Raw genomic sequence first — 14137 nt, forward strand, 5'->3', positions numbered from 1 at the left:
GCGAGTATGTTATCCATGTTCTGACGGTAATGGATAATATATCTCATGCACTCTTCAGTCGAAGCCTGTTGTGTTTCCCCAGTCGAGTAAGATTCGTTATTCCTTTGTGGAATCAAATATTCTTTGTTTCTTGGATAATTGCCGAATGCTTGCAATTTATCCCCTGTGAGTTATCTTTCGCTTACCCTGTTGTTGATTGTAACGATTGTCTCTCTTTTTGGTTGGCCACCTATTATATACCCAGTAAGCGGTATCTCTGGTGTCTCTTCCTTTTCGAGTATATTATTCACGTTTTGACGGTAATGAATAATATATCTCTTTTCGCTCTTTGGTTGGAATCCTTTGTTGATTTTCCCCAGCGGAGTAAGATTCGCATTCTTTGTAGAATCGAATATCCATCCTTTAACAAGTTTGTGTTTTGGATGATGAGTGTCTTGGCATATATACCAATTCACGTTTTCGGTAGGTCACCTATTATATACCCGTTAACCGGTATCTCTGGTGTCTCTTCCTTTTCGAGTATATTATTCACGTTCTGACGGTAATGAATAATATATCTCTTTCGCTCTTTGGTTGGAGTCCTTTGTTGATTTTCCCCCAGCGGAGTAAGATTCGTATTCTTTGTAGAATCGAATATCCATCCTTTGATAAGTTTGCGTTTTGCTCTTTTCAGGATGATGAGTGTCTTGGCATATATACCAATTCACGTTTTCGGTAGGTCGTCTATTATATACCCGTTAACCGGTATCCCTGGTGTTTCCTTCCATGCGAGTGTATTATCTACGTTCTGACGGTAATAGATAATATATCTCATGCAAGTATACTATCCACGTTCTGACGGTAATGGATATTATATCTCATGCGCTCTTTGGGTTTGTTTCCCAGCTGAGCAAGATTCGTTTTCCCGTTGTGGATTCGAATGTCCATCCTGTAAGTCGATTTGCTTTTTCAAGCCCTCCTTTCGGATGATGAGTGTTTTGGCATATATACCAATTCACGCTTTGGTCGGTCACCTATTATATGCCCAGTAGCCGGTATCCCTGGTGTTCCTTCCTTTCTGCTCCCTATTATGACCTTGGTCCCCTGTGGAGTCAGATTTTTCTGAGTTGATGTACCTTTTTCAGGTCTTTCTCAGATGTTTGGTTGATTGATATCTCTCACCCTTATACCGGTCTTAGATATTCATTCTTCCTGAGTTTGTTACCCTTATACCGGTAACACCTCATTTCTTTGTTGCTTCTCCAGGAGAGTCTTTGTGTTAGACCTTCTCCAGTGGAGTTTCCTGTGGTGTTGTTACCCTTTTGCTGTATTGGCGTTTTCCCCAATATATGCAATTTTTCCCGGCAGGGAGATTCTGTGTGAATCTTTCCCCAGTCCGAGTCCGGATTTTCATCCGAAGTATCCTTTGTGGATAGTTTGAGTCAGCTTGAGTCTTTCCAATGGATGTGTTCTCCTTTGGAATTCTTCTTTTCCTAGTTTGAGCCCTTCACTCCCCAGTGAGGTCTCCAGTCCAGTCGTGTCCTATTCACGTCGTGTCAGTTTTACCCTAATTCAGAGTCGTGTCCTGCTCACGCATTCTTTTCTTTCCTTATCCCCATGAGAGTCCTGTTAGAGTCTCTGTTCCTGGTGAGTGTATTACTCCGATGGATCGTCCTTTCTTTGTGGACTCATATTCCCCACAGATTTTTTCTTTTGCATGCATACATTTGCATCATGAGGTCTCTTAGGGACCAAAATTTGTCTCATTATTGTTATTTAAGCCCATTCTACCGCGTCGAGATGAAGATTTCTAAACTTCACTTCTCCGGCTAGAATGACCTTAAATAGGGGCATCTGTAAGACCCCAATTTTGTCCCTAAGATCCCTCATGGCATCATATCATATCATTTCATTGCCTCAAGGATCATTGCGCACCTTGCTTCCTTCCCTGTGGGTGGGTTATCTTTGTGAGAGTGTTCTTGATCACCAAGCATGTTTTGCATTTTGTATATCATTGCTTTTCTTTTTACCACTAACCAAAAGTACAAAAATATGTCATCTAACCCTTGTCTTGCAGATGAAGCAATCAACAGTCAAAGCAGTCAAAAGCAGTCATTGAGCAATAGATGGTGGCCATTCTTGAGAATTTGGATACCACAATCATTATCAAGAGTTCATATGAGATATAATGTTATTTTGAAGCAAAATCCCAAGTGGTAGAGGCTTGAATTTCATCAGAACATTGCCATGTCATCTGAAGACCTAGAAAGTCAACTACCAAGTCAACAGTGGATTTGGAGATGGGAAGTGATTAGAAATACTTCATTCATGTTCAAACAAGTCTCATTTGACATTTCAAACATCAACATTGAATAAAATAAAGTCAGGTCAAAACTTTCCAAAAATAGAAAGTGACCTATAATTCAAATTTGCCAAAAATGGAAAGGTTTTAACCTAACTTCAACTTCAAATTACATCATCAAGAAAGCTTCGAACGAAATTTTGTTGAACATGAAAGTTGTAGATCTTTCTCTCCCATTTCCAAAAAGTCCAAGATCATCAATTTCTCATGTGTGGCTAAGGAGATATGATCAAAACATGGCAAACTATGCATGGAACTTCAAATGGGCATAACTTCTCAACCAAAACTCCAAATTGGATGGTTCTTTTTGCATTGTTCTTATTTTGACCTATAGTTTCCAAATCATGCATTGCATTACACCAATTATCATCATATGAACATTTGCCATTTCACTTGATTTTTTTTGGAGGGAAAATATGAAGTTTAAAATTGGTACATTATTTGAATATTCCACCATTGCCTTTAGCTCCAAAACAGATTTTTGAGTGAAAATGAATACCAACCCGTGCACTGTTCACCATGCATTTTCATGCATAGGGTGAAAACCACAATTTTCACAAACACCTCATTTCGCTAATTTCACTTAACCAATGGCTTAAGCATGATTAAGGAGTGATTAGTAGGAGGTATAAAGCCAAAACCCTAACTGTTTCAGCATAACAACACTCACAATTTCAGATCTAGATCAAAACTATCAAATTTTTCTCTCAAATTTTTCTGGAAAATTCTTCGAACAAGATCCATTTCTCTTGATCAATTCATCTTCCTGAGGTATTCTTGAGCAAGTTTGAAGGAGAATTCGAGAGAAACTGTGCCTGTTTTGTTCATATTTGAAGCTTGAAAGCATCCATGGCAATGTCAAATTCTGTTGGATTCAAGAATAATTGAGCTTCGATCTCTCATTCAATCATCCATACAAGTATTATAGAAGAACTTTTGAGCATTGCAAGACCTTGAACCACACGAATTCCAAAGCTGCTCTTCAAGAGGTTACAAATTGATTCTCTCCTTTCTCAAAATTATTATGCTATTGTTGTAGATCTTGTGATGCTGGTTATGCTGAGCTTTAATTCATGAAATTCCATGCAGAATTGAGTTAGTTATGTTGATTTAAAGATCCATGCATGAAACTTGATTTGCTCGATTTGATCTTAATATGTGGATTTATGCTTAGTTATTCATTGATTCGTGACCTACATTGAATATGCTACATGATGATGTGTTTAATTTCAATTTCTGGAATAAAAGTTCTTGATGCATGATGATGTTGTTACTGTTCACATGAAACGCGTGAGGAAGAAGATGATAATTGCTTTGGCCACGGTTTTTGATCTTCAGAAAACAGTTTTCTGTGCATTGCATGTGTTTGCCTGTATCTTAACATGTACTGGTCCACGTCACTACACACACAACACATCCATTGGTTGGTATTTGTTTGACCGCGCGTTGACTGCCATTGGGATTAATGAAACGCAGCGTTTCAATCCCAGGCGCGCCACTATTTGAATTATCACATGCTTTGATTCCGGCTTGTAGCAAATATTTCGAATGCTTCATGATTTTTTCTTTTCCCTCCATGTATTCATGTGCCATGCTTCTCATCTTTTTTTATTTTTTCACCATCTTACAAAATTCATATTAATTTGAAAAATCATCCAAAAATTATGAGGTTTTTTGCATTGCATTCCTTATCTTGTCTATTATTTTTTGATCATTTTTCCGTAAATTGTGCTTGGCTGGATTTCATTTTGTGCTAGGGAATGTGAACATGTATGCATTTTGTACCTTGCCTTGCTATATCATTTGTGAAATGCTGGTTTTTAATCCAATGAATCTGAAAATTTTCATGATAAAACTAGACTCATTGCTTGACATTTTGGTGTTGATTTGGTATTTTTACCATTTATCATTTCTGTTTTATGATCTTGTTAAGTTGGTGTGACAATTTGTGTCACACCTTTGCTTGTTCAACTTATGTGATGTGTTTGCCTTGCCTATTGATCTCCAATTGTCCTGATTTTTTGTGTGATGCATGTTATGGATGTTGTGAATGAACATGAATTTTCTTGGAATTATTTGAATAATTTCTGATTTAATTGAGATTTTTCATCCTGGTTTGTCACATTTGGGCTTTAAATTTGCCTTGAACTTCAATTGATCATGAAATGCTTTTGGTATATGATATTGATGTGAGACCTTTTGGATTGTTTCAAGATGTGTTTTAAGTTGATTCATGTTAATTTTCAGCTTCTGTTTTGAATTTTTTCTCCACCTTTGACCCTAGGCTTTGACCTAGTGGTTTGCCTCTCACATTTGAGCTTTGATTTCAGGTTGAACATCCAAGTTCCATAGTTGTTGATGCTCCATCATTTGAGCATTGATGTTTGCCTTTGATTACTAATCTTTGTGTGTTTTGTAGGTTGATGTTGACTCATTTGAGTTTGACCTTTGGCTTGCACATTGTGAATCTTGTTTGTTTGTCTGATATTAACTGTTGGTTGTATAGTTGTACTGATTTGTTTGATGTTTCCACAGGTACATTAGTTGCTTAAGTTCATTTGAACTTTGCTTTTGCTTGGTTGCTTAACCACTTAGGTATAACCTCTCTTCTTCATGTAGTCTGGAAGACCTACTGTTATTGGTAGGCACCTGTCTGAAGTCCTCCTTAAGAGGCAATGCTTGTGATTGTTTACTCTTTGTGCCAAGCAGGAAAAGTCCTCTTATGAGGCAATTGGCAGATAGAAGAGATGTGTAATCCATCTCCTGCTATTCAGTGTGTCATCCACTTTGCTCACATAACATGTTGATGCATTGTGGATATTAACCCAAGATCTTATAGAGTCAAATTACTTGTGGAGAAGAGTTCCAACTTTCTGAACTCCCACACCTTCTATTATTCAAAGCTCTCCCAGGCCAGGGATAAGAGCTATGAGGCACACCCCTCATCTCCATTTCATCTGCTTCACCCTAACTCTCAATGTTAGGGTTAAGAGCTCATATTACCCCCATTCCAGTTGACTTTAAAGTCTAACCTTGCTTGAGCCTAATTGATTGTATATAGTGTGTGCTAATTGACTTGTTTGTCTGCTTACTTGATTCATCTGTGCATATTTGCTTGAGTGTGCCTTTGTGCATTTATCATCATCATTTGTATATCATTTCATAAACTTTGCTTTGTAGCATTTTGCTTTGTCCATGGAGGAGACAAGCATAAGTTCATTACTTGGCAGTTGTTTCTATGATATGGTGGGAGACTAGTATAAGTCCATTGATTGGCATCTAGTATCCTTGTTATTTTGTTTTGTGAGACTAGTATAAGTCCATTGATTGGCATCTGGTATCATTGTTTTGTTTTAGGAGATTGGTATAAGTCCATTGATTGGCATCCGGTATCCATTTTTGTTTTGTGAGATTAGTGTAAGTCCATTGATTGGCATCTGGTATCATTGTTTTGTTTTAGGAGATTGGTGTAAATCCATTGATTGGTATCCGGTATCCATGTTTGTTTGTGAGATTGGTATAAGTCCATTGATTGGCATCCGGTATCCCTTTACTTTGTTCATTTGCTTATTTGCATTATTGCCTCATTCCAAAGGAATCACTTGAATCATCTACATATGATCTCAAGAGGTGAACATCTAAGAAGTTTTATACTCCTCACCCTCCCCCCTTTTGTTTCTTTAAACCTCTTTGCATGTCAACTCAAACCTGAAAATATTGTGCAAACATTTTCATTTCTTTTCAAATTAGAAACCTAGGCTTTAGGCCTTTGATTTTTTCAAACTTCATTTTCATAAATACTTCTTTTGAATTGAATTCTAATCATGTCTTGACCACTCTTTTGTGAATAATCCTAATTGGTTAATTTCACTCATTCAATTGTTTTGTGGCTTTGTCCATTCTTGATAAGTTTTCATACATTAGCCATAGGTTTGATTTATCCTAGTTGGTTGATGTTAATCTCACCTTTGTCCTTAGTGATTGAATTGTAAGACTTCCTTGCTTATTATAGGGTTAACCCCTCACTAGCAAGTTGAAGCTTTTCTCACATGGTGGACTTGTTGTTTGTATAAGGTTGAGTTTTCTCCCGTGGATAACGAAAGACCTTAGGGCTTTTGTTTTAAAATGAACCCACTCATATTTTTGGAGATCTTTTAGCCGAACTACGACGTTTTGATCCTTACCTTCCATGGAAAGGTACGTAGGCAACGGGTTCATCCGTTCAAACAAAAAAATAATAACTTGTATATTCTTTTCTCATCCTCCCAATCCATGTTTGCACAATAAATATTTCATAAACAAATAACGTTTCGTACAACAAGTGTGAAAAGGGCTCCCTAGGAGTACCTAGGACGTTTTGGGTGCCTAACACCTTCCCATTGCGTAATTAACCCCTTACCCAGATCTCTGATCTTTTCATTAGTTTTCTATGTGTAAAACTTCTTAGGCTTTTGTTCGCTTTTTAGCCATTCCTTTGGATAAATAAAAGTGTGGTGGCGACTCGATTCTTTGTATGCTTTGCTTTTGATTTAGTCAATAAATCATAAAGTGACGAATACACCGCTACAGAGGGATCTTCATGTTAGAAGATGAACTCCGTCAGGGAATACAAGAGATAAAACTCTATATGAGGAGTTAGGCAAGTTGCTGGGGATGCTATGACCCAGATCGTCACATTCCTCGATAATCACCAAATTCTCCTTGGAAATTGCAAAATAAACCAATTCCAAGGATCTGATTCACAAAAAGGATAAACTACCGAAGTTATGCCACACACTTATGGTAGTGAAAATCAAATAAGGGTTCCAGATCTCTAGGTCCCAATCATAGATCACAAATCGGGGGATGCAAACATGAGCACCTCAGCTGAGGAACATGGATTTGTAAAGGGAATTGATCATCAGCTCAACTACTGGGGATGACGAAATATTCAGGAAGAAAAACTCATCAACCAAGCATAAGTAGTCCGTAAATATTCAGTGACGAAATGACGAGATATCCAGCTTGGTTGATGTCAACTACTGAATATTAAATGAGGAACTTTTGGCGAAAAAGGTATTTATCAAACCAACTGCTTTGAGGAAGACCAACAATGCTTCACACTTCAAGACTTACCTGTTCTCGGATCGCTGTTGACATTCCTTACTGAAATCGATTAGTCTTACGGTGATTGTTTTTTATTATTTAAGAAAAACAATTATTATTTATTAATTTATTTTAAAATTATCATCATAAAAATTCAATTTGATTTAGCATAAGTAAATAAGAATAGAGACAATTGGATAAAAGCTCAACTTTATTTAATAGAATGGTAGTCCGTAAATGACGAGACTCCATAGATCTTTACAAAGTTGAAAATGGTAATTTACATGGAAAATGACAACATTGAATACAATGATCACTACTCTCCCTACCAACTTCAATATCCATTGTGCTTATCCTTGGTTGAGAATGATGAACCATAAACAAATGACTTGCTCAAAACTGCCTCCTAGGATTAGGATCAACCGAATACAGTTACTTGCCATAATCCTAATTTTTGCCTAGATTTCCCCAAGGTAGGGTGTTCAATCTACCGGGATAAATTTTCTATTTTATGTCTCTAATTTTTTCCTGGATCACTCTTTCGGGTTTTCAATCCACCAGATGCTCATTTTTGCCTAAGCTGCCCTTTTGGGTTTTCAACTTAGCGAGTTGTTCTTTTCTTTTTTAGGTGAAGTATTTCTTGACTGCATCGGCGTTCACAAGGCGAGTGAACTCTTTACCATCCATAGTTGTAAGAATCAAAGCACCGCCTGAGAAGGCTCTCTTCACAACATATGGGCCTTCATAATTAGGAGTCCATTTCCCCTAGCATCAGGTTTGACGAATAGAATCTTCTTGAGCACGAGGTCACCTTCTCTAAACACACAAGGACTGGCCTTCTAATCAAAAGCTTTCTTTATTCTCTGTTGATATAACTGAGCATGACACATGGCAGTCAATCTTTTCTCTTTAATCAAATTCAACTGGTCATATCTGGTCTGACACCATTCAACTTCTGTTAACTTAGCTTCCATTAGCACACACAGTGACGAGATCTCAACCTCTATTGGGAGCACAACTTCCACGCCATAAACAAGAGATAAATGGGTTTCCCCTGTTAATGTGTGGATGGATGTACGGTAACCATGCAAAGAAAATGAGAGCATTTCATGCCAATCTTTATATGTCAAAACCATCTTCAGAATGATCTTCTTGATGTTCTTGTTTGCCGCTTCAACATCCCCATTCATCTTGGGTCTGTAGGGAGAAGAATTATGGTGTGAAATCTTGAAGTCTTTGCAAAGAGCTTCCAATATATTGTTGTTCAAATTCGATCCATTATCAGTAATGATCTTACTTGGCACACCATAGCGGCATATAATCTGATTCTTGATAAACCTTACAACAACTTGTTTGGTCATATTTGCATACGATGCCGCTTCAACCCACTTTGTGAAGTAGTCAATAGCCACAAGAATGAAACGATGTCCGTTCGAAGCTTTGGGCTCAATCATACCAATCATATCAATTCCCCACATGGAGAAGGGCCATGGAGAGGAAATGACATTCAATAGTGTCGGAGGAACATGAATCTTATCTGCATAGATTTGACACTTGTGGCATTTCTTCACAAACTTGCAACAGTCAGATTCCATTGTCAACCAATAGTAACTTGCTCTAACATCTTCTTTGCCATAGCATGTCCATTGTAATGAGTGCCAAAGGAACCTTCACGGACTTCAGTTATCAACATGTTTGCTTCGTGTCTATCCACGCATCTGAGCAAAACCATATCGAAATTTCTCTTGTAAAGCACATCACCATTTAGGTAGAAATTGCCAGCTAATCTTCTCAAAGTCTTCTTATCTTTCAAAGATGCCCCAACCGGGTAAATTTGACTTTTAAGGAGACACTTGATATCAAAATACCATGGATTTTCATCTTTGATCTCTTCGACAGCAAACACATGAGCTGACTTATTAAGATGCATCATAGTCAAATTAGGAACTTCATTCCAAAATTTCACCATAATCATTGAAGCCAACGTTGTAAGAGCATCTGCCATCTGGTTTTCATCTCGAGGGATATGATGAAACTCAACCTTTGTAAAGGAAGTTAAAATCCTCCTTGCATAATCTCTATAAGGTATTAAACCGGGCTGATTCGTCTCCTATTCACCTTTGATCTGATTCACAACCAAAGCTGAATCTCCATAGACGTTAAAATACTTTATTTTGAGATCAATGGCCTTTTCGAGCCCCATAATGCAAGCTTCATACTCATCCATATTGTTTGTACACTTGAAATTTAATCTAGCTGTAAACGGGAAATGAGTGCCTTGAGGAGTAATAATCACTGCCCCAATGCCATTACCATAAGAATTATCATCTCCATCTAATACCATGCCCCAACGGGAACCAGGCTCTGGCCCTTCTTCAAGCAATGATTCATCATAATCTTTCATCTTCAAGTACAAAATCTCTTCATCAGGAAAATCATACTGCGTTGACTGATAATCTTCAATCGATTGGTGAGCCAAATGGTCATCCAAGACACTACCTTTAATTGCTTTTTGAGATCGATATTCAATATCATACTCAGATAATAACATTTGCCAACGCGCAATTCTCCCAGTTAAAGTAGGTTTCTCAAAGATATACTCGATTGGGTCCATTTTGGATATCAACCAGGTAGTATGATTCAACAAGTACTGGCGCAGATGCTTAGCAGCCCAAGCTAATGCACAACATGTCTTTTCAGGCATAGAATACCGAGTCTCGCAGTCGGTGAATTTATTATTGAGGTAGTAAATTGGATACTCTTTCTTTCCAAATTCATCTTGTTGTCTAAGAACACAACCCATACTCTCATCAAGCACAGCCAGATACATGATCAATGGTCTTCCTTCAGTAGGCGGAGATAGAGTCGGGGGATCAAGTAGATATTCTTTGATACTATCAAAAGCTTTCTGGAAATCTTCAGTCCAATCACAAGAATGATCTTTCTGAAGAAGTTTGAAAATAGGCGCACATGTGGCAGTCATATGCAATATAAATCTTGAGATATAATTTAAGCGGCCGAGAAAACCTCTGGCCTGCTTCTCATTTTTGGACGCATGCATCTCTTATATTGCTTTGACCTTGGCAGGATCAACCTCAATACCCTTCTCGCTGATAATAAAGCCCAACAACTTACCAGAACGAACACCAAAAGTACACTTATTGGGATTCAAGCGGAGTTTATACTTCCTCAAACATTGGAATGACTTCAATAAATGCTCAACATATTCTTCTTCATCACTTGATTTAGCAATCATATCATCATCATAGACTTAAATCTCTTTATGCATCATATCATGAAAAAGAGTGGCCATAGCTCTCTGATACGTTGCACCAGCATTCTTTAAACCGAAAGGCATCACTCTATAATAGAATGTTCCCTAGGGTGTAATGAATGTGGTCTTCTTCATATCTTCAGGTGCCATTATGATTTGATTATAACTGGAAAATCCATCCATAAATGAAAAGACTTTGAATTTAGTTGTATTGTCTACCAACATATCAATGTGTGGCAGAGGAAAATCATCTTTCGGACTAGCTTTATTCAAATCCCTATAATCAACACACATGCAGACTTTTCCATATTTCTTCAGAACAGGCACAATATTGGCCACCCACTACGGATACTCGGAGGTAACAAGAAAACCCACGTCAATTTGCTTATGTACTTCCTCTTTGATATTCACTTCCATATCAGGATAAGTTCTTCTCAACTTCTGCTTGACCGACGGACACTCTGGCTTCAACGGAAATCTATGCTCGACAATCTCAAAATCCAACCTAGGCATATCTTGATAGGACCAAGCAAACACATCAGAATAATCCCGAAGAAGATCAATCAACCCCTTTTTAGCTTCTGGACACAGTTGAGACCCAATCTTGACTTCCTTCACATTATCCTCGGAACCCAAGTTGACTAATTCAATCTACTCTTCAAACGACTGAATGGCTTTTTACTCATGCTTAAGCAAACGGGATAACTCATTAGATACTTCTTCATCATCAATCTCTTCCTCAGCTTCAAACATAGGAGAATCAAAGTTTGGAGAGGGAGTATGATTATTGTATTCAATGGGTTTGAAAACCAACCTGCATAATGATTTGATATTTTGATTTTAGAGAAGTGGAGTGTGACCAAATATTATGCAGATGGGAGATTATTTATTTTGTTGTGATTACCATTTTCAGAAAAAGCAAAATGTAAAAATAAAAACATCATAGATATGGATGAATAAAATTGTCTTTTATTGATGATAATAATAAAAATGTCCAACAATGTTCACTTCTCCCTTAGGCACAGGAGAAGGATTTTTCTCAAAATAATAGAAAACAAATTACTTAGAACGATGAATGACAATAGGAACATCAATAAGAACCCAATTGTTGCAAGTCTGGCCATTCGTCACAAAGTTGGCGCTGTCTCTTTCATCTTCGTCTTCATCACCATTGCCTTCAATAATGGCAGATGAGTGTTGATCATTCCCATGAATGAAACCTCCACTGCGGAACATCGGTTGCATAACTTTGACTTTGGTGTTGAACGACCCTGGTTGAAATCTCAATCCGACTCTGTTCTTGTTCTCAGCAATCTCCACAACACGGCCCCACTGATCAATGTTGCCAGCCTGAATAGCCTCTTGTGCATCCTTCAAAGAAGGCATGGGTGCCCCAGTTTTCTTTCATCAGCAATGGACAAGGCTTGGAACAACATCCCAACCTCCTCCTCAGCATTAACATAAGTGAAAGATGACAGATGGCTCACCAACAATGACTTCTCTCCACCAACAACGACAAGCTTGTCGTTCTTCACAAATTTTAGCTTCTGGTGTAGAGTAGACGTCACTGCTCCAGCTTCATGAATCCATGGGCTTCCTAACAAACAACTATAGGCCGGGTGGATATCTATTACATAGAAAGTAATCTGGAAATCACTTGGACGTATTTTCACTTGAGGGTCCACTTCACCAATGACAGTTTTACGCGAACCGTCGAACGCTTTGACAACCACGCCGCTATACCTCATCGGGGCGCCTTGGTAAGAGAGTGTTGACAAAGTTGATTTTGGAAGCACATTCAAAGATGACCCAGTGTCAACCAACACATTGGACATAGCGTCCTCCTTGCAATTCATTGAATTATAGAGTGCCAAATTGTGATTTATGTCTTCCTCGGGAAGCTCTTCATCACAAAAACACAAATTATTATGAGAAGTAATGTTGGAAACTATGTGGTCAAACTGATCCATGGTCACATCATGCTCAACATAAGCATGTTCCAACACTTTCTGCAATGCCTCCCTATGTGCTTTAGAATTCATCAGTAATGATAGCACGAAGATTTTTGATGGAGTCTGGAGCAGCTTCTCCACAACATTGAATTCACTTCTCTTAATCAATTTTAAAACTTCATCATCATCGTTAGTCTTCAACTTGCTGGACTTACCAGACTGACATGTTGAAGCACTAACTGGATTCACTACTGGAATCTCTGCCTTTTTACTTGTTGTCACATCTTCTATTATCTTTGGGAAAAATGGACTGAACACTCGATCGCTACGGGTCACCTTTGCTACATCGATAATATTCACCACCGAATATGTGACTGGTAGAGGCACCTCTTGACCATCTTCAATCATTGTGGCATTGTACTGATATGGCACAACTTTATCGGATGAGTAGGGGACAGGGCCCGCTAAACGTATAACCAACAGTGATATCGGTCTATTGACATTGTTGCTGCTACTACTAACAAATTGAATGACTACCCGCTCAGGGGTCTTGAATACAGGCATAATCACATTCACATCATCTATATCCCTTGATTGTTGAATCTGGATTACATTCTCATCCATCAACTTCTGGATATCTCTTTTGACAATCATACACCCACAGGGGTCCACGCTACAGATTACACAACCATCATGGTCGTGTTCACAGTCACTAATCAAATACAAGGTTCTATGCATTTCCACCAACAACCTACAGATACGTCTCACATCGAATACTTGGAAATTCCCTGGACATCCATCCACCATGTTGACAGTAGCATTACCATGACCAGGCAATGGATTAGCTTTCACATTTGGAGCTCTGTCCTCAAAGGACACCATACCACTATTCACAAGCTTTTGAACTTCATATTTCAATGGATAATAGTTTTCTATGTCATGGTCAGGGGCTCCCTGGTGAAAAGCACAATGAAAACCAGGCTTGAACCACCATGGTAGTGGCTCAGGGATTTGCGCATGATTTCTTGGTTGAATGAGGTTCTTGAGAACCAATAATGGGTACAATTCTGCATATGTCATAGGAATAGGGTCAAAAGAGACCTTCTTCCTATCAAATTTTTGTTGATGATGATTATTGTTGTTGTTGTAGTTGGTTCTTTGTTGCGGTTGTTGATGTTGTTACTGTTGAATTGGAACTGATTGATTAGAATTGTTGGAAAAAACCAAAATTACTAAAGAAACTTGATGTTGATGTTGACGAGGTTGAGAACTCTTTCTGACATTCTCTACCTTCCTACTGACACTGAGTTAGTCTCTCCTTCCTTCCTCTTGGAGAAACTCCCACCGTACTTCTTACTGGATGATGCTTCTTCCTTTGACAGACGTCCTTCACGAACTCCTTCCTCTAGCCTCATCCCCATATTTACCATTTTGGTAAAGTCATTGGGGGCACTCGCAATCATACGTTTGTAATAAAACGAACTC

Source organism: Lathyrus oleraceus, chromosome 1, assembly GCF_024323335.1.
Source record: "Lathyrus oleraceus cultivar Zhongwan6 chromosome 1, CAAS_Psat_ZW6_1.0, whole genome shotgun sequence".
NCBI lineage: Eukaryota > Viridiplantae > Streptophyta > Magnoliopsida > Fabales > Fabaceae > Lathyrus > Lathyrus oleraceus.